The sequence below is a fragment of the Tachypleus tridentatus genome, chromosome 10 (assembly GCF_004210375.1).
Source record: "Tachypleus tridentatus isolate NWPU-2018 chromosome 10, ASM421037v1, whole genome shotgun sequence".
NCBI lineage: Eukaryota > Metazoa > Arthropoda > Merostomata > Xiphosura > Limulidae > Tachypleus > Tachypleus tridentatus.
In genome coordinates, this window is record NC_134834.1 from 15,960,490 (window position 1) to 15,978,505 (window position 18,016).

An 18,016-nucleotide genomic window follows, 5' to 3' on the forward strand; every position below is an offset into this window, starting at 1 on the left:
TTTCTTCTTTCCTGTTGAGATTTTGTTTTGTTTTTTCTCATTTTTCTTCCGTGTAGCAATAGTTCAAAGTTTACTTTATCTTTCTGTAAGTTATAAATGGTGTTATTATATTTGTAACTATTCTGTCCTATGCAAATTTTATGTAGATGGAATAATGGATTTGGTCTGGTTTGTTTTGAATTTTGCACAAAGCTACTCGAGGGCTATCTGCGCTAGCCGTCCCTAATTTAGTAGTGTAAGACTAGAGGGAAGGTAGCTAGTCATCACCACTCACCGCCAACTCTTGGGTTACTCTTTTACCAACTAATTGTAGGATTGACCGTAACATTATAACGTCCCCACGGTTGAAAGGGCGAGCACGTTTGGTGCGACGGAGATTCAAACCCGCGACCCTCGGATTACGAGTCGAACACCTTAACCCTCCTGGCCATGCCGGGCCGATTAATGACCTATAAAATATATTATTAGGTTAAGCCTATTGTCAATGAGTGGAATTCATAGACTTTTTTTAAGTGGATCATCTGTGGATGTTATACCGACGAACGACTACAGTACCAACATTCTTTGTTTTATATTGTAAGAAACTCTGCTAAGAATTTATGACCGAATGGAGAGCGTGTGATAATTAAGGGTGTATTTATCTTAATAGTTGTCGATACGATACAGAAATTTTTCCAACGGTTTACCACAAAGTTTGACAGTCTTGTCTGTAATTTATTACACAATGTAACACAAATTTTTTTTCCTGGATAGTATGTGTTATTTGCTTATGTTGTAAAAGTACAGAAAATGGCCATTATTCCCTTCAAACTTGACTTTTGTGACCTGGATAATGAAATTTAGAAATTAACCTATTTTATAAGTAAAAATGGACAAATTTGTACATTTTCATTTACATGAGGTCTGAATAAAACAACATATGAATCAAGATTTACATGTATTTATACTAAAGTTATACAAAAATGTTTAGAAGTGAGTAGTTTTTCGAGATTTGCAACTGTAATGTAAATCACTTTCACATATCAGCCCCCAAATATAGTCTCCCATCATGTTTTTGTTATACGATCCCAGGTCACAAAAGCAAAGTTTGAAGAGAAAAATAGGTCTTTTCCATTTACTTTAGACATAAGCAATTGGGAAATAATACTTACTGTCCAGGAACAAGAAACAGTAAACATTTTGTTACATAGTGTAATCTATATTACTAACATTGCCTTATTTTAGTTCTTTGCGACTTACAGTGCTTTGTTTTTCAAATTATTAGGTTTGGTCAACAAATGGTGGCTGTAAAGAGAAATACGGTTAAAAAAAGGTTAATATCTCTGTATCTTTGTAGAATGGACCGCAACTGCCTGTTGTGGACTGTCTACTCCATCAGAAACAGTGATAATCCAACCAATCATAACACGCTCTCTACAGTCTGTCTACCAGGACACAACAAAAGACCAACAACACCTACGCATACACTGACTTGAAGACGAAAGGCGGAAAGCTTTCGAAACGTCGTCCTCAACACTTGTGTTTCCACAACAGGCAGTTGCCGTCCATTCTACAAAGTTTAATGATGAATACTCTACCTAAACAAGAATATCTGTGTATCTACTTTGTTGTTGATAATTGTTATGTTACTTTGCAAGTGATGTTTTTGATAAAATAAATTAAATAATAATATTTCAACCACATTATACCTGACCCTCTGTCATATCCAATGCCGATGAGGCCTTGTGGCAATACCAGGGATCATAACGGCAGTTGGAGAAAGACACAGTAGAGGTCATTTGTTTTGTTGTTGTTGTTGTTTTTCTAATTTCGCGCAAAGCTACACGAGGGCTATCTGCGCTAACCGTCCCTAATTTAGCAGTGTAAGACCAGAGGGAAAGTAGCTAGTCATCACCACCCTCCGCCAACTCTTGGGCTACTCTTTTACCCACAAATAGAGTGATTGATCGAAACATTATAACGTCCCCACGGCTGAAAGGGCAGTGTGTTTGGAGTGAGGGGGATTCGAGCCCGCAACCCTCGGATTACGAGTCGAGTACCTTAACCACCTGGCCACGCCTTAATGCAGCCCCGTTTCAGAAGCGCTTTATGAATTACTGTGAAAGGTCTTCTAAAAGCCTAACGTATACATTCATACGTATTTTACGTCGTAAATGTTACTTTAATATCAATCTAACTTTGCGAGAAGGCGATGTATATGTTTGTCTGAATAAATCAGTGAGTGATTGAAATTAAGCACAAAGCCAAACAATGGGCTATTTGTGCTCTGCCCATCACAGATATCGAAACACAGTTTATGGCTGTGTGAGTCCGCAACAAACCTAATAAGGGGTATGTTTGTCTGAAATGTTTTACATAAGTTACTTTTGTCGTTTTTTGTAGCGCAGTCGCGAACAACGGACTAATTGTGCTCTGTTCATTATGAGCACAGCTCGGGTCTCAGCACAATAAACCATTAAGCTCATTGTTGAGACATCACGAATCAACTATTATATTAGTTTCTACCACACGGTATGAGCAAGGCCGGATCAAGGGTTTTAATAATCCTAGATTGTTTTCATCTTGTAGAGGACCCCTCGAGACAGAACCTCTAAGCGGAATACATTTATAGTCGTAGCTTAAGGCCCCCCTAATTAGTGTGAGGCCTTGGGCTTCAACCCGGTAAACCCATGCTTTAATCTGTGGTTGGGTACGAGGGTGTATTTACTTGTTTGTTTGTTTGTTTTGAAATTTCGCACAAAGCAACTCGAGGGCTATCTGTGCTAGCCGTCCCTAATTTAGCAGTGTAAGACTAGAGGGAAGGCAGCTAGTCATCACCACCCACCGCCAACTCTTGGGCTACTCTTTTACCAACGAATAGTGGGATTGACCGTCACATTATAATGCCCCCACGGCTGGGAGGGCGAGCATGTTTGGCGCGACTCGGGCGCGAACCCGTGACCCTCAGATTATGAAGCGCACGCCTTAACGCGCTAGGCCATGCCGGGCCCAGGGTGTATTTACATTATAACAACTGCTGCAATAGCTCGTGCATGAACGTCTGAACTTAAAAGAAAAATCTGATGTCTCAATTAACCCTAACTATTCATCGATAGATAGTTGAAGTTCTGGTCGTGAAATGACCGTGGTATCGAGTGGTGTGTTTGTTTATATACGCTTAAGCTCCATACGGAAATTTTCGTTATTTGAAGAGAAAATACTAGGAAGTTTGAGCCCAGTTTTCTTATAACCAAGATACATAAATTAGTTCCATGTGTTCAACATGGTTTACTAATCTTTCTTCAATTTTCTTTATCCTTTTTCCTTTGTTGTTCATCTTGTGAAAATGTCCCAGTGGTGCCTTCTGCGTCCATTTTTTAGCTAAAAGAAATGACTGATAAATTTTGCCATTTCAGCAAATAGCATTAATGCATGCTCGCATGGCACGTGACTTTAATTGCTTCGTTTCAAAATGATTCTGGAAAAAAAAATAAATGAAAAGAAATTGACCAATGTTACGTTTACATTGGCGCGCAAACTTTTACAGTATTGATTCTATGAAATCCTTTCCAGGTTTGTGTGGTTTAGCAGTAGGTGCCGTGACTTACGATGCTAAAATTATGGGTGTAATTCTACGCTGTGAAAAAAGAGCAGATAGCTCTTTGTTAAGCTTTGTTCAACAAGAAAACAAAAAGCAACAACATACATAGGAGAGTAATGTTGTTTGTTGTAAATAGGAAGGAACTTAGTTTATACACTTGAAAATACTGGGTCTATAGTTTATTTTCTTTATGAATCTCGTGCAAAGTTACACGAGGGCTATCTGAGCTATCCGTCCCTAATTTAGCAGTGTAAGACTAGAAGGAAGGCAGCGAGCTAGTCATCACCACCAACCGCAAACTCTTGGGCTACTTTTTTACCAACGAATAGTGGGATTGACCGTCACTTTATAACGCCATCACGGCTGGGAGGGCGAGCATGTTTGGCGCGATCGGGATTCGAACTCGCGACCCTTGGATTACGAGTCGAGTGACTTAACCACCTGGCCATGTCGGGCTACAGTTATGCTAACAAATAGTAGGATTGACCGTAACTTTATTACGCCCCCCACGGGTGAAAGGGTGAGCATGTTTGGTGTGACGGAGATTTGAACCTGCGACCCTCAGATTACGAGTCGAATTCCTTAACCACTTGACCATGCCGAGCCACGTTGTAAGAAAACTATTTAAAAACAGAGGTAAGCAGTAATTTGATATTATTTTACACTATTTAATTTATGAATATTTGCGACCATACTACTTTGTTTATTTACAGGTCAAAGTTCAAAAAGATTCGAACTCGCGACCCTTGGATTACGAGTCGAGCGCCCTAACCGTCTGTCCATGCCGGACCTGTGTAGTTTATACACGTGACAATACTGGGTGTAGTTTATACCCTGTGAAAATACTGGGTATAGTTTCTACACATGAAAATACTGAGTGCAGTTTCCGCACATGAAAATACTGGGTGTAGCTTATACCCTGTGAAAATACTGGGTGTAATTTCTACACATAAAAATACTGGGTGTAGCTTATGCCCTGTGAAAATGCTGGGCGTAGCTTATACCCTGTGAAAATACTGGGTGTAAGTATTTTTTGTAAAGTACAGTTATTTTCTGGTTTTAAACAAACGTTGGTAGTAAATCCCAACTATTTTAAGATCGGTTAGTAAGTCTCTTTGTTTTGTTTTTTATCATCTAAGGAGTGAACTCGACAAATCGCTTAGAACTGTCCAAATAAGAATCAGCGTTTTATATAGCATCGCTGAGAAAAACGAAGGTGTTAACCGACTGTTGTTGTTGAACTACACCCTGCTGTGTGCGTCTCTCTCTTCACAGTCGGATCAGTTTTCCAAAACTCAGATCATTATGAGGAAACACTTTTGTTAAGCAGCGAACTCCTGTTATCTCAGAGTTTAAAGTTTCTCATGATGAGTAAACGTCAGACATAAACACGATGCTGATTTTTTTTAACAGACTAAATTTTAAGCTGAGAGTTTCCCGGTAAGACAGCAGTAAGTCTATGGATTTACAACGTCACAGTTCCGACGTTCGATTACCCGTGGTGGATACGGTAGACAGCCTAATGTGTTTTTTGCTCTAAAACAAATAATCGAGTTGATGTGGCCTTGACAACCAGAATTAGACGTTCGCTTGACGTCACTTTCTTCTAAGGTCTGTTCAACTCTTTCCAGGAAGAAAAACTTTGAGAATCACGAAAATTTACAAACTATGAAAAGAAAGAAACAAGTCAAAAATAGTTATACAGGATAGCAACCATGGAAACAGTCATAAAGAGACACTGAAGTTTTCACCGAAGGTTATTTTTCTGAAAGGCAGAAGTCATGAAATTTCCCACCTATTTTCTTTGTATGAAAAAAGTCAACATTAAAGTGTGTAACAATACGTTTCTCAGCAATTCAAATTAAACATAAGCTATGGTAGTTATAAGACATCTCTAAGATGCTATACATTACACTTAGTAACAAGTATAAAAAAGGTATAAAACATTATTATTATTACAGTGGGCCGTTTTAACCTGTTGACTGCCAAGCATTTCAGCTGCTACAATACAACTCTAATGCCTCTTCATTATGTAACTTTTTTGGTGACGCCATTTTGGATCGAAAGTGAAACAATTTGTAAGTAGGTCAAATGCATGTACGTTGCTGACTTCTAGCGTTGAAGGTAGGTATTATTGAGAACGAATTAACTCGTCCGTGGCACCGTGTTACCGATCGCCTTGGACGAGTTATCTCGTCTACGGCACTAAACAGGATAAACACAGGCAGTTCTAACTATATAAATTATATAGTATTTACTGCATGTTGATAGTGAGAAATATCCTTCCGCAACAACTAGTTTTTGTCTTGTTGTCAGAACAAATAAAATCATACTGATGTAACTGTAAAGATATGTTTAGCGACAATATGTTCAAAACACAAAATGGTCATGCCCAACAAGAGCACGTGACGGTCGCAGTGGTTACTTTTATATTTTTTAAAGCATCAATTTTAAAACTAAGGCTAAAATTATTTAACCAATGAAACTCCTCTTTCCATACGTAAGTGACAGATTTGCACGAATACTTTCGCGGAAACAACTTGCACGAGGTTTGAAAAGATTACCATAAAAAACGTGAAACGTGACTTCACTTCAAATAATTTCACACACCAACTTGTCCTCAATCCAATGCCCGGAAAGTCGTCGAGCTATAAAATTCTCTGACAAGGATGAAATGTAGGAGGGAAATGCGGGGGTAAAATAAAAGACACCGCACTAGAAAAAAAAAAAAAAAAAGATTAGAGACTTCATAACCTTAAGGAAATGAGCGATTAATGAACCAGCAATATTCTTGCATTGCTGGTAATGCATTTCTCTTTCGGATGCTCTAAGTTAACTTATCCAGAAAACGTGGTTTATACGGCTTGAATAGCAATAAATGCATATGATGAATCACTAGTTACCATCTGAACAAGCTGAGCGTGTGATATGTACCCCAGTAATAAGACATCACTTTTCCACACTTGTTTTTGGTGAACTATGGACTGTTATATAATCTGTTTCAAATATAAGCTGGAAAGTACATAAGTTGGGAATATAATTACCATTATATTAGAGTAAGTTGCTCTGTTTTAACACAGTGTTCTTAGTTCTACTTAAACGGAGAGTTTACTATTCACGATTACTTCTGTATAGTGTTTCTCCATTATCTGCGTGTGAAGTTCCCACTACAGAAATTCTATAAATTTCTTTTCATATAAAGTTTGATTTGTTTGTTTGTTTTTTCAATTCCGCGTCGAGCTACACGAGGGCTATCTGCACTAGTCGTCCCTACATTAGCAGTGTAAGACTAGAGGACAGGAAGCTAGTCAACACCGTTCCCTGCTAACTCTTTGGCGACTCTTTTACCAACGAATATTAGTATTGATCGATACATTGTAAAACCCCTGGCTGAAAAGGGCGAACATGTCTGGTGTGGCGAAGATTCGAACTGGCGACCCTAATATTACGAGTCGAGCGCCTCTAACCGCCTGACATTGCCGGATCTTTCATGTAAAGGATGGTTAAGCTTAGCCAAATTATTACCACGCAAAAAATATAGTGCGGATGGTTCATGGTTCGTGTCCCGTTATCACCAGAAACAAATCGCGTTGATGTGAATGACTAACTAATCCAATTACTAGATCTGACAAGGATAGCCCAAGATTTGTTGGTGGGTGCGTTGACTAGCTGCCTCCCACCGAGGTCACCGATTTAAAATTAGAGGCGGCTACCCCAGATAGCCTCTGTATAGCTTTGCGCGGAATCTAGCAAAACAAGTACAGCTTTAAAGGATATAAAATTCGATAACTATTACTGACTAGTTACCAGTTCCAAGGTCTTTCCGCTCAGCGTTGTTAGGGTTGCATGGAAATCGATAATGATAAACAAAGCAGTTTAAGATAAAGTGTAATTCGTTCAGTCAGGAAGATACTAACTTACTTTTAGGTATTATAATATAGCCCATGTTTTGTATTTAAAAGAAACTTATATAATCCTTGAACTTTGTAGCTAGGGCTAGTAGCGCCTTAGAATAATGTGTTGCATGTGTTAGTTTAGTTCGTTTCTAAACAGATGCTCGTGTTGCATGTGCTAGTTCAGTCCGTTTCTGAACAGATGCTCGTGTTGCATGTGTTAGTTTAGTTCGTTTCTAAACAGATGCTCGTGTTGCATGTGTTAGTTTAGTTCGTTTCTGAACAGATGCTAGTGTTACATGTGTTAGTTTAGTTCGTTTCTAAACAGATGCTCGTGTTGCATGTGTTAGTTCAGTCCGTTTCTGAACAGATGCTAGTGTTACATGTGTTAGTTTAGTTCGTTTCTGAACAGATGCTAGTGTTACATGTGTTAGTTTAGTTCGTTTCTAAACAGATGCTAGTGTTACATGTGTTAGTTTAGTTCGTTTCTGAACAGATGCTCGTGTTGCATGTGTTAGTTCAGTCCGTTTCTGAACAGATGCTAGTGTTACATGTGTTAGTTTAGTTCGTTTCTGAACAGATGCTCGTGTTGCATGTGCTAGTTCAGTCCGTTTCTGAACAGATGCTCGTGTTGCATGTGTAAGTTCAGTCCCTTTCTAAACAGATGCTCGTGTTGCATGTGTTAGTTTAGTTCGTTTCTGAACAGATGCTAGTGTTACATGTGTTAGTTTAGTTCGTTTCTAAACAGATGCTTGTGTTGCATGTGTTAGTTCAGTCCGTTTCTGAACAGATGCTAGTGTTGCATGTGTTAGTTTAGTTCGTTTCTGAACAGATTCTAGTGTTACATGTGTTAGTTTAGTTCGTTTCTAAACAGATGCTCGTGTTGCATGTGTTAGTTCAGTCCGTTTCTGAACAGATGCTCGTGTTGCATGTGTAAGTTCAGTCCCTTTCTAAACAGATGCTCGTGTTGCATGTGTAAGTTCAGTCCGTTTCTGAACAGATGCTAGACACACCTGTATTTTTAAGTGAACCACATTTCCATACGAGTGTCAGATAGTTCTTCTTTTCACTAGTGTGACTGATCAGGAAACGTCTGAATGGTTTTAGTTTAGCTAAGTGACCTTGGTTATGCTAATAACACAAAACGACTGGATCTGTAATGTAAATCAAAGCATAATTATTATAGTGTGAAAATCAAAATAGTGTGTGCGCCCTGCATGGACACTGTACAGTCGTCTTCTAAATGATCTGTGATAAGTCGATATTTTCTTGGCCCGGCATGGCCAGGTGGGTTAAGACGTGCGACTCGTAATCTCAGTGTTGCGGGTTCACATCCCCGACGCACCAAACATGCTCGCCCTTTCAGCCGTGGGGGCGTTATAATGTAACGGTCAGCCCCACTATTCGTTGATAAAAGAGTAGCCCAAGAGTTGGCGGTGGGTGGTGATGACTAGCTGCCTTCCCTCTAGTATTACACTGCTAAATTAGGGGCGGCTAGCACAGATAGCACTCGAGTAGCTTTGTGCGAAATTCAAAAACAAACAAACAAACCAAACAATATTTTCTTCCCCCAAAATGTCTCCCTATTGACCAATTTACTGTGTTGAGCAAATTGAAATTATGTGATTTCAATGCTCCATAGCAACAGAAAACACAAGTTTTGCCCATAACGACGCGTTTTACCACGTGACTGGTTCTTCTCTTAGTATATAGTTAAAGTTGTAACCTATAGATATCATCTATTCAGCCAGTGAAGGACACTGCTTCTTACTTCGTCTTCACTTTGTCAGATGCCGCTCCTACCAGACTCGCATTAATCAGATTCATGTGAAACTTATCAACTCTTTTAACCCAAAATTATCAATAGTCATGTAGTCAAAATTCTTAACTCCTACCAAGTGCGGGGTTGAAGAAGAACTGTTTAGTCTTCGAACGCCCCTGGGGGTTAATAATATTAATCTTATTCCAAAACAACTACCAGAATAGAGAGAGAGTGACCTGTCTCCACAGAGTTGCAGTACAACTGTGGACAAGATATATACTGTCTGCTAGAGAATAACAAAAGAACACTGGTTACTGGACTGAAAATAACTCCAAGACTCTCAACGTCACGTGCTTACGTGAAAACTGCATAGAATCGAACTAAACAAAAGATTTTGAAAATCCATTTATTAGTAAAAAAAAAGATAGAAACACGGTACGCTTACATACTATGGCAAGTCTGATGATATGTTTAAACAAATACACACAGGATAGCAACAAGCTTCGAACCCACACGTCAAACTAATTTAAGTAACGTCCTCTTAAGTGGAGTAAAGGCTATAGTTGCGAAAAGGAGCCTTCTGACTCTAAAAGGGCATTTCAAGAAACTTGGAATATCTGCTATAAATAAAGAGGGATTTGAAGTGATGAATGTTCGTAAGATTTCATTACTAAGTCAGCGTCTGGCTTCACGAACGAGCTGGTTAACACTGAGTGACAGCAACGTCTTTCAAATACATGCTTCACGGTTCGTTAAAGTAGCGTCAATTTACTATCTGCCATTGGTCTGCTTAAACATACGTAGTCTGGGAAGCTTATATATATATACACACACACACACTGCCCACCACGAAACCCGGTTTTTAGCGTTGTTTGTTTTTGAATTTCGCACAAAGCTACTCGAGGGCTATCTGTGCTAGCCGTCCCTAATTTAGCAGTGTAAGACTAGAGGGAAGGCAGCTAGTCATCGCCACCCACCACCAACTCTTGGGCTACTCTTTTACCAACGAATAGTGGGATTGACCATCACATTATAACGCCCCCACGGCTGGGAGAGCGAGCATGTTTGGCGCGACGGGGATGCGAACCCGCGACCCTCAGATTACGAGTCGCACGCCTTAACACGCTTGGCTATGCCGAGTCTTTTAGCGTTGTAAGCCCGCAGACGTATCACTTTACCTTTCAAGAAGCTCATTAAAATGCAAAGTGTGTTGTTGTAGAACACTTCGTAACCATGACAATGAGTGTGAACACAATTCAGGGGAAGCACCTGACCTGGATCATTATTCTTGTAAAATGTCAGTAACTTTGATACATTTTCCAGGCGTTTTAATTCTGCTAAACAGATCGTGTACACAATGAAAGAATTGAACGATTTGAAAAATAACTGACATTAAAAATACCACGTAAAGAGTTCAGTCACATCTTGAAAGTTATTACATTTTAAACCTTACTGTCCCTAGCAATAAATTGTCAACATAAAGTATTGTTTGTTTGTTTTTGAATTTCGCTCAAAGCTACACGAGAGTTATCTGCGCTAGACGTCCCTAATTTAGCAGTGTAAGACTAGAAGGAAGGCAGCTAGTCGTCACCACTCACCGCCAATTTTTGGGCTACTCAATTCCTAACGAATAGGGAGATTCACTGTCACATTATAACGCCTTCACGACTGAAAGTGCGGGCATGTTTGGTGTGATGAGGATTCGAACCTGCGACCTTCGGATTACGAGTCGAACGCCTCAACCACCTTGCCATGCTGGACCTATATGGTAATTGTAATCTAACTAATATTTCCTTTTCAAACTCACATTTACGAATACAAAAAATGAAAAGTGAAAAACTATACGAGTTACACCATTATAAACAAAATAAAACCAACACTTGTGGTTATTTTGATGGTTAAAATGTATAATTTATTTTTGTATGTAAAACATGTAACTGAACAAATTAGGTCTAACAGTTTCTAATAGTTAAATGAATTACACTAATATGAAACATATATTATTATATAATAACACTGATGTATGATAAAATGACTACAGACACTAACATTAAGGAAAACGTAACTTAGAGACTCAGTAACTCAGTAACGTAACTTATAATTTCTACGGCCCGGTATAGTCGGGGGGGGGGGGGGTTAAGGCATTCGACTCGTAATCCGTGGGTCGTCGGTTCGAATCCCGGTCGCACCAAACATGCTCGCCCTTTCAGCCGTGGGAACGTTATAATATGACGATTAATCACACTATTCGTTGGTAAAAGTGAAGCCCAAGAGTTAATGGTGGGTGATGATGACTAGCTGCCTTTCTTATAGTCTTACACTGCTAAATTAGGGACGGCTAGCGCAGATAGCCCTTGAGTAGCTTTGCGCGAAATTCAAAACAAACAATATAGCTTCTAAAGTCTGAGAAACGATGCGTTTTTGTTTTTTTTTACTGTGAAGAAATAAATATTAATTTCTGTTGTGCTTTCTACTTAGAATATTTTATATTTTGAAACGTTTCGAACGTGATTTAAAAACTGGGGAGGCATTTAGTTTGGTTTTCTTTTTGGAATTTCGAGCAAAGCTATGCGAGAGCTATCTGCGTTAGCCGTCCCTAATTTAATAGTGTAAGGCTAGAGGGAAAGCAGCTAGTCATCACCACGCACCGCCAACCCTTGGGCTACTCTTTTACCAGCAAATAGTGAGATTGACCGTCACATTATAACGCCCCCACGGCTGAAAGATCGAGAATGTTTAGTGTGACGGGAATTCGAACCCACATCCTTCGGATTACGAGTCGAGCGCCTTAACCACCTGGCATGCCGGGCCTGACTAAAAGAAAGGCAGCTAGTCATCATCACCCACCGACAACTCTTTGGCTACTCTTTTGTCAACAAACTGTGGGATCAAAAGTCACATCATAACGTTCCACGACTGAAAAGGCGATCATGTTTGGTGTAACGGGGATTCGAACCTGCGACCCTCAAAGTAGGAGTCGACTATCTTAACCACCTGGCCATGCCGGGGCCTGACATTCGTGGGAACTCTTTGCCGTCTTATTTATCAGGACATCAAAACTCATAAATAAACAAGAAATCGAGCTCTAGGTAAACGGCAATAAATATGACTGACTTGGAAGATAGTGGGGAATCCCATCAGATCCTGAAACCTAGGAGGGGGTAGTTGATAAGTTGTTTCTATTCCATCAGAATAGACCATTCTTGCACTTCTGTGAAATACAGTTCTTCATTCCTTACTTGGTTTAGAATCAATCTTCTTCGTACAAGGCTCTCATCCCGTTTTGAGATGTATCCTTAAGTTTACCTCTTTTCTGGTTTATTTTAATTTCCCGCAAAGCTGCACGAGGGTTATCTGCGCTATCCATCCCAAATTTAGCAGCGTAAGACTAGAGGGAAGGCAGCTAGTCATCACCACCCACTGCCAACTCTTGGGCTACTCTTTTACCAACGAATAGTGGGATTGACCGTGTCGTTGAAACGCCCCCACAGCTGAAAGGGCAAGCATGCTCGGTGTGATGGGGATTAGAACCCGTGACCCTTCGATAGCGAGTCGAGTGCCCTAACCACCTGGCCATGCCGGGGCCTACCGCTCTTCTATGCAGATATATTTTTCTTCGGATCCTTGATAGCACTTCCTGTGTCGAAGATTCTCTGACTTCGCTTACAGCTATATCTTTAAGCATCTGATTATTATTATTATTATTATTATTATTATTTATTATTACATCCATATCTTTTATTGGGATGTTTTACTAGTTTACTTTAACAGGACGCCTCGACAAAAACATTCTGAGGTCCTGGATAGTTGTCTCAACTGTTCGTTGCACGTTTGACAAAAATTTCGGGCATTGTGAGTGTTATTATAAAAGTCATTGAATTAGAGGTGGGATCCCCCAACTACACTGGCAAAAACCAATCATAACTTCGGCGTATACCTCTGGATTTCTTATACATTAAGGCACATTTCTAGAGGTAAAAACAGTAACTAAATATCGAATATGATTCATAAAAAGGTTCCGTACCGTTGAGTCGGAGACTGCTTGTTAATATTTGAAATAAAGCAACTTGTTCACCAAGCGATGACTGTTTGGAGTATAACATTATTCAAACGATGTGGTTATTCGCTGTTATTGTATATTTAACACGATTAGTAGAATCAAGAAACATGTAATTTTCTGTGTGAACTGTGTGTAACAAGACGTTTTGTTCTCCATACAGCACTTTCATTAAATGGAAGGTTACCTGGAAAAACTCGAGTCATTTAGGAAGCTCACCTACCACTTTGAGCCTCTTTGAAAATGTTGTTTGATCTTCTATCTGTATTATGTCTTTACGTCACACCAAACGTGCTCGTCCTTTCAGCCGTGGGGGTGTTATAATGTGACGGTCAATCCCACTATTTGTTGGTAAAAGAGTAGCCCAAGAGTTGGCGGTGGGTGGTGATGACTAGCTGCCTTCCCTCTAGTCTTACACTGCTAAAGGGATGGATAACGCAGATAGCCCTCGTGTAGCTTTGTGCGAAATTCAAAATAAGCCAAACCAAATATTATTTCTTAAGCCTGAGAAGACATCTAGCGGTGGATCGCGCTATTAACTCAAACTCATGGATTTAGCCAATAAATTCTGACCTACTCACGTATACATAAAACATTCAAATCTTTCTGGTTTGACGACTTCATTAACGTGAGTTCAGATTTAGAGTTTCATTAAAAACTAATAGTTCAGGTAACATTATCCTGAAGGAATCCGTGGAACTTAATTAAACTTTAAAAGCGACGACAGCATTACTACCCGTAACAATAACAACACAATTCTGGTCGGCAAAATGTATTAGTTTTCTGTTCAAAATGAAAGACGTCATTACATTATCGATTGCTGTTTTCAGCTATTATCTAGTTAAACATTCACAAGGGTTCAAGGATCTACTCAGGGTGAATGAGCAAATACACGCAATAGAGTAATTTAATCAGATGTGTCTCTTATTCTGATCATCAGCTTTAGTATGGTCGTTCATTTTGAGTCTCTTTCAACAACCAGCACTTTTAGGTCGTTAAGCAGGTACGTTGTTTTTTCTAATATTATAACACCTCGTTTGATGTACAAATTTGCATAAGTTTCTTAGGTTTGTGAATATAATTATTAAACAAAATTCGATGTCAGCTGTATATCTTTTCCGCGTGCAAGTGTCTGAATTTCACGCGAAACTACACGAGGGTTATCTGCGTTAGCAGCCCCTAATTTAGCAGCGTAAGACTAGAGGGAAGGAAGCTAGTCATCGCCACCCACCGCCAACTCTTGGGCTACTATTTTACCAATGAATAGTGGGATTGATTATCACTTTATAACGCCCCCACAGCTGAAAGGGTGAGCTTGTTTCGTGGGACGCAAGTTCGAACCCCGCGACTTTCAGATTAGGAGATGAGCGCCTTAACCAACCAACAAACTAAGAATCATCGTATTTATGGCCCGAGAACTCTGATCAGTAGCTCACGTGATTTAGATTAATACAGTCTTTCTTTTTAAAATATTAATTGAAAAGTTTCTTTGCCATAACCTTGTTTTTTCTCTATTGACAGCATTATGTGGACTACTTTACTGTCACGGATTCAGACTAACCCACATTAAGAAGTTTAATATTTGAAATAATTATTTTATGTCGATCATACAGGAAACAGAAAGGCTGCTGAACGTTCGGGCGGGTGGAAGTCGTAGGCCTAGAAATGGAATATCTAAACCTGCAGATTACGTCTCGTGGCTATGAGATACTATATTCGATCTCATTCGTTTTATGGTTCTTTGTAAGAGCTATTCCTATTCGTTCGTGTCCAGTCATCCGAAAATACTGTTGGGTAATTACTAAAGACGTACAAAGAAGATCAGGCGACGTGAAGTAAGTCTGTCTGTGTGGGTGGGTATGTAATTATCTGCTTGAGTTTATATGCAACTAGAAGGAAAATAAATATATATATATTGCTGGAGGTTGATGAAAAAAATTAGGTTAGGCGTAAGAAAAAGGTGCCCCCTCGCGCCAAACATGCTCGCTATTTCAGCCGTGGGGGCGTTATAATGTGACGGTCAATCCCACTATTTGTTGGTAAAAGAGTGGCCCAGGAGTTGGCGGTGGGTGGTGATGACTAGCTGCCTTCCCTCTATTCTTACACTACTAAATTAGGGACGGCTAGCACAGATAGCCCTCGAGTAGCTTTGTGCGAAATTCAAGAAAAAAACAAACAAACAAAGAAGAGAAAGGTGATTATATTATTTCATGTTAGTCACAACTGCCTTGTTAACACGATAGTTTTGTTCTGAGTTCTTCATTTATAAAACATTCCCGTCGCTTTATGGAAATCAATATTATTTCGTATTAATTTGGAATCCAATTTGTTTTAGGCCAGACGATTACCATAAAGAAGTTTTGTCTTCATTATATTATATTTAAAAATAACTTAGTTCTTTAAGAGATGCCCTGTATCTTCTCCAACACAAAACGTCAAAATGTGTTTGTTTTACTTTTTTATGGACAAACGAAAAATGGATTTGAAATTATGTTAATTAATAAATTTTATGTACACCTCCTTAGAGCTGTTATTTTGTAATGTTTAAACTCTACCTGTCTGCCGTTCACACACATTAACAGAGAAGTGTTTAATGTCTGCCTGTCTGTTGTTCACACACAATAACAGACAAGTAATTAATGTCTACCTGTCTGTTGTTCACACACAGTAACACACAAGTGATTAATGTCTACCTGTCTCTTATTCACACACAGTAACAGACAAGTGTTTAATGTCTGCCCTTCTGTTGTTCACACACAGTAACACACAAGTGTTTAATGTCTACCTGTCTGTTGTTCACACACAGTAACACACAAGTGATTAATGTCTACCTGTCTGTTATTCACACACAGTAACAGACAAGTGTTTAATGTCTGCCTGTCTGTTGTTCATACACTGTAACACACAAGTGTTTAATGTCTGCCTGTCTGTTGTTCACACACAGTAACAGACAAGTGATTAATGTCTACCTGTCTGTTATTCACACACAGTAACACACAAATGTTTAATGTCTACCTGTCTGTTGTTCACACACAGTAACACACAAGTGATTATTGTCTACCTGTCTCTTGTTCACACACAGTAACACACAAGTGATTAATGTCTGCCTGTCTGTTGTTCACACACAGTAACACACAAATGTTTAATGTCTACCTGTCTGTTGTTCACACACAGTAACACACAAGTGATTATTGTCTACCTGTCTGTTTTTCACACACAGTAACACACAAGTGATTAATGTCTACCTGTCTGTTGTTCACACACAGTAACACACAAGTGTTTAATGTCTACCTGTCTGTTGTTCACACACAGTAACACACAAGTGATTATTGTCTGCCTGTCTGTTGTTCACACACAGTAACACACAAGTGTTTAATGTCTACCTGTCTGTTGTTCACACACAGTAACACACAAGTGATTAATGTCTGCCTGTCTGTTGTTCACACACAGTAACAGACAAGTGTTTAATGTCTGCCTGTCTGTTGTTCACACACAGTAACACACAAATGTTTAATGTCTACCTGTTTGTTGTTCACACACAGTAACACACAAGTGATTAATGTCTGCCTGTCTGTTGTTCACACACAGTAACACACAAGTGTTTAATATCTACCTGTCTGTTGTTCACACACAGTAACACACAAGTGTTTAATGTCTACCTGTCTGTTGTTCACACACAGTAACACACAAGTGTTTAATGTCTACCTGTCTCTTGTTCACACACAGTAACACACAAGTGATTAATGTCTGCCTGTCTGTTGTTCACACACAGTAACACACAAGTTATTATTGTCTGCCTGTCTGTTGTTCACACACAGTAACACACAAGTGTTTAACGTCTGCCTGTCTGTTGTTCACACACAGTAACACACAAGTGTTTAATGTCTACCTGTCTGTTGTTCACACACAGTAACACACAAGTGTTTAATGTCTACCTGTCTGTTGTTCACACACAGTAACACACAAGTGTTTAATGTCTACCTGTCTGTTGTTCACACACAGTAACACACAATTGTTTAATGTCTACCTGTCTGTTGTTCACACACAGTAACACACAAGTGTTTAATGTCTACCAGTCTGTTGTTCACACACAGTAACAGACAAGTGATTAATGTCTACCAGTCTGTTGTTCACACACAGTAACAGACAAGTGATTAATGTCTGCCTGTCTGTTGTTCACACACAGTAACACACAAGTGATTATTGTCTGCCTGTCTGTTGTTCACGCACAGTAACACACAAGTGTTTAATGTCTGCCTGTCTGTTGTTCACACGCAGTAACACACAAGTGTTTAATGTCTGCCTGTCTGTTGTTCACACACAGTAACACACAAGTGTTTAATGTCTACCTTTCTGTTGTTCACCCACAGTAACACACAAGTGTTTAATGTCTACCTGTCTGTTGTTCACACACAGTAACAGACAAGTGTTTAATGTCTACCTGTCTGTTGTTCACACACAGTAACAGACAAGTGATTAATGTCTACCAGTCTGTTGTTCACACACAGTAACAGACAAGTGATTAATGTCTACCTGTCTGTTATTCACACACAGTAACACACAAATGTTTAATGTCTGTCTGTCTGTTGTTGACACACAGTAACACACAAGTGTTTAATGTCTACCTGTCTGTTGTTCACACACAGTAACACACAAGTGATTAATGTCTGCTTGTCTGTTGTTCACACACAGTAACAGACAAGTGATTAATGTCTACCAGTCTG

At 39.3% G+C, this 18,016-nt stretch overlaps 1 protein-coding gene across 8 annotated transcripts in view; it reads left to right on the forward strand.

The window, feature by feature from the left end:
* Positions 1-18,016, forward strand: part of LOC143228778 (uncharacterized) — a 364,507-nt gene that overhangs the window by 324,481 nt on the left and 22,010 nt on the right. The window contains exon 4 of one of the 8 annotated variants that reach the window (XR_013015453.1): positions 4,294-5,768. The exons of 6 other annotated variants lie outside the window; for them this stretch is intronic. The gene's annotated coding sequence lies outside the window, so the exon portion shown is untranslated. Of the gene's footprint in view, positions 1-1,336; positions 1,673-4,293; positions 5,769-18,016 lie in introns of those variants that run through there. One more of the 8 variants, XR_013015452.1, reaches the window with a different exon arrangement.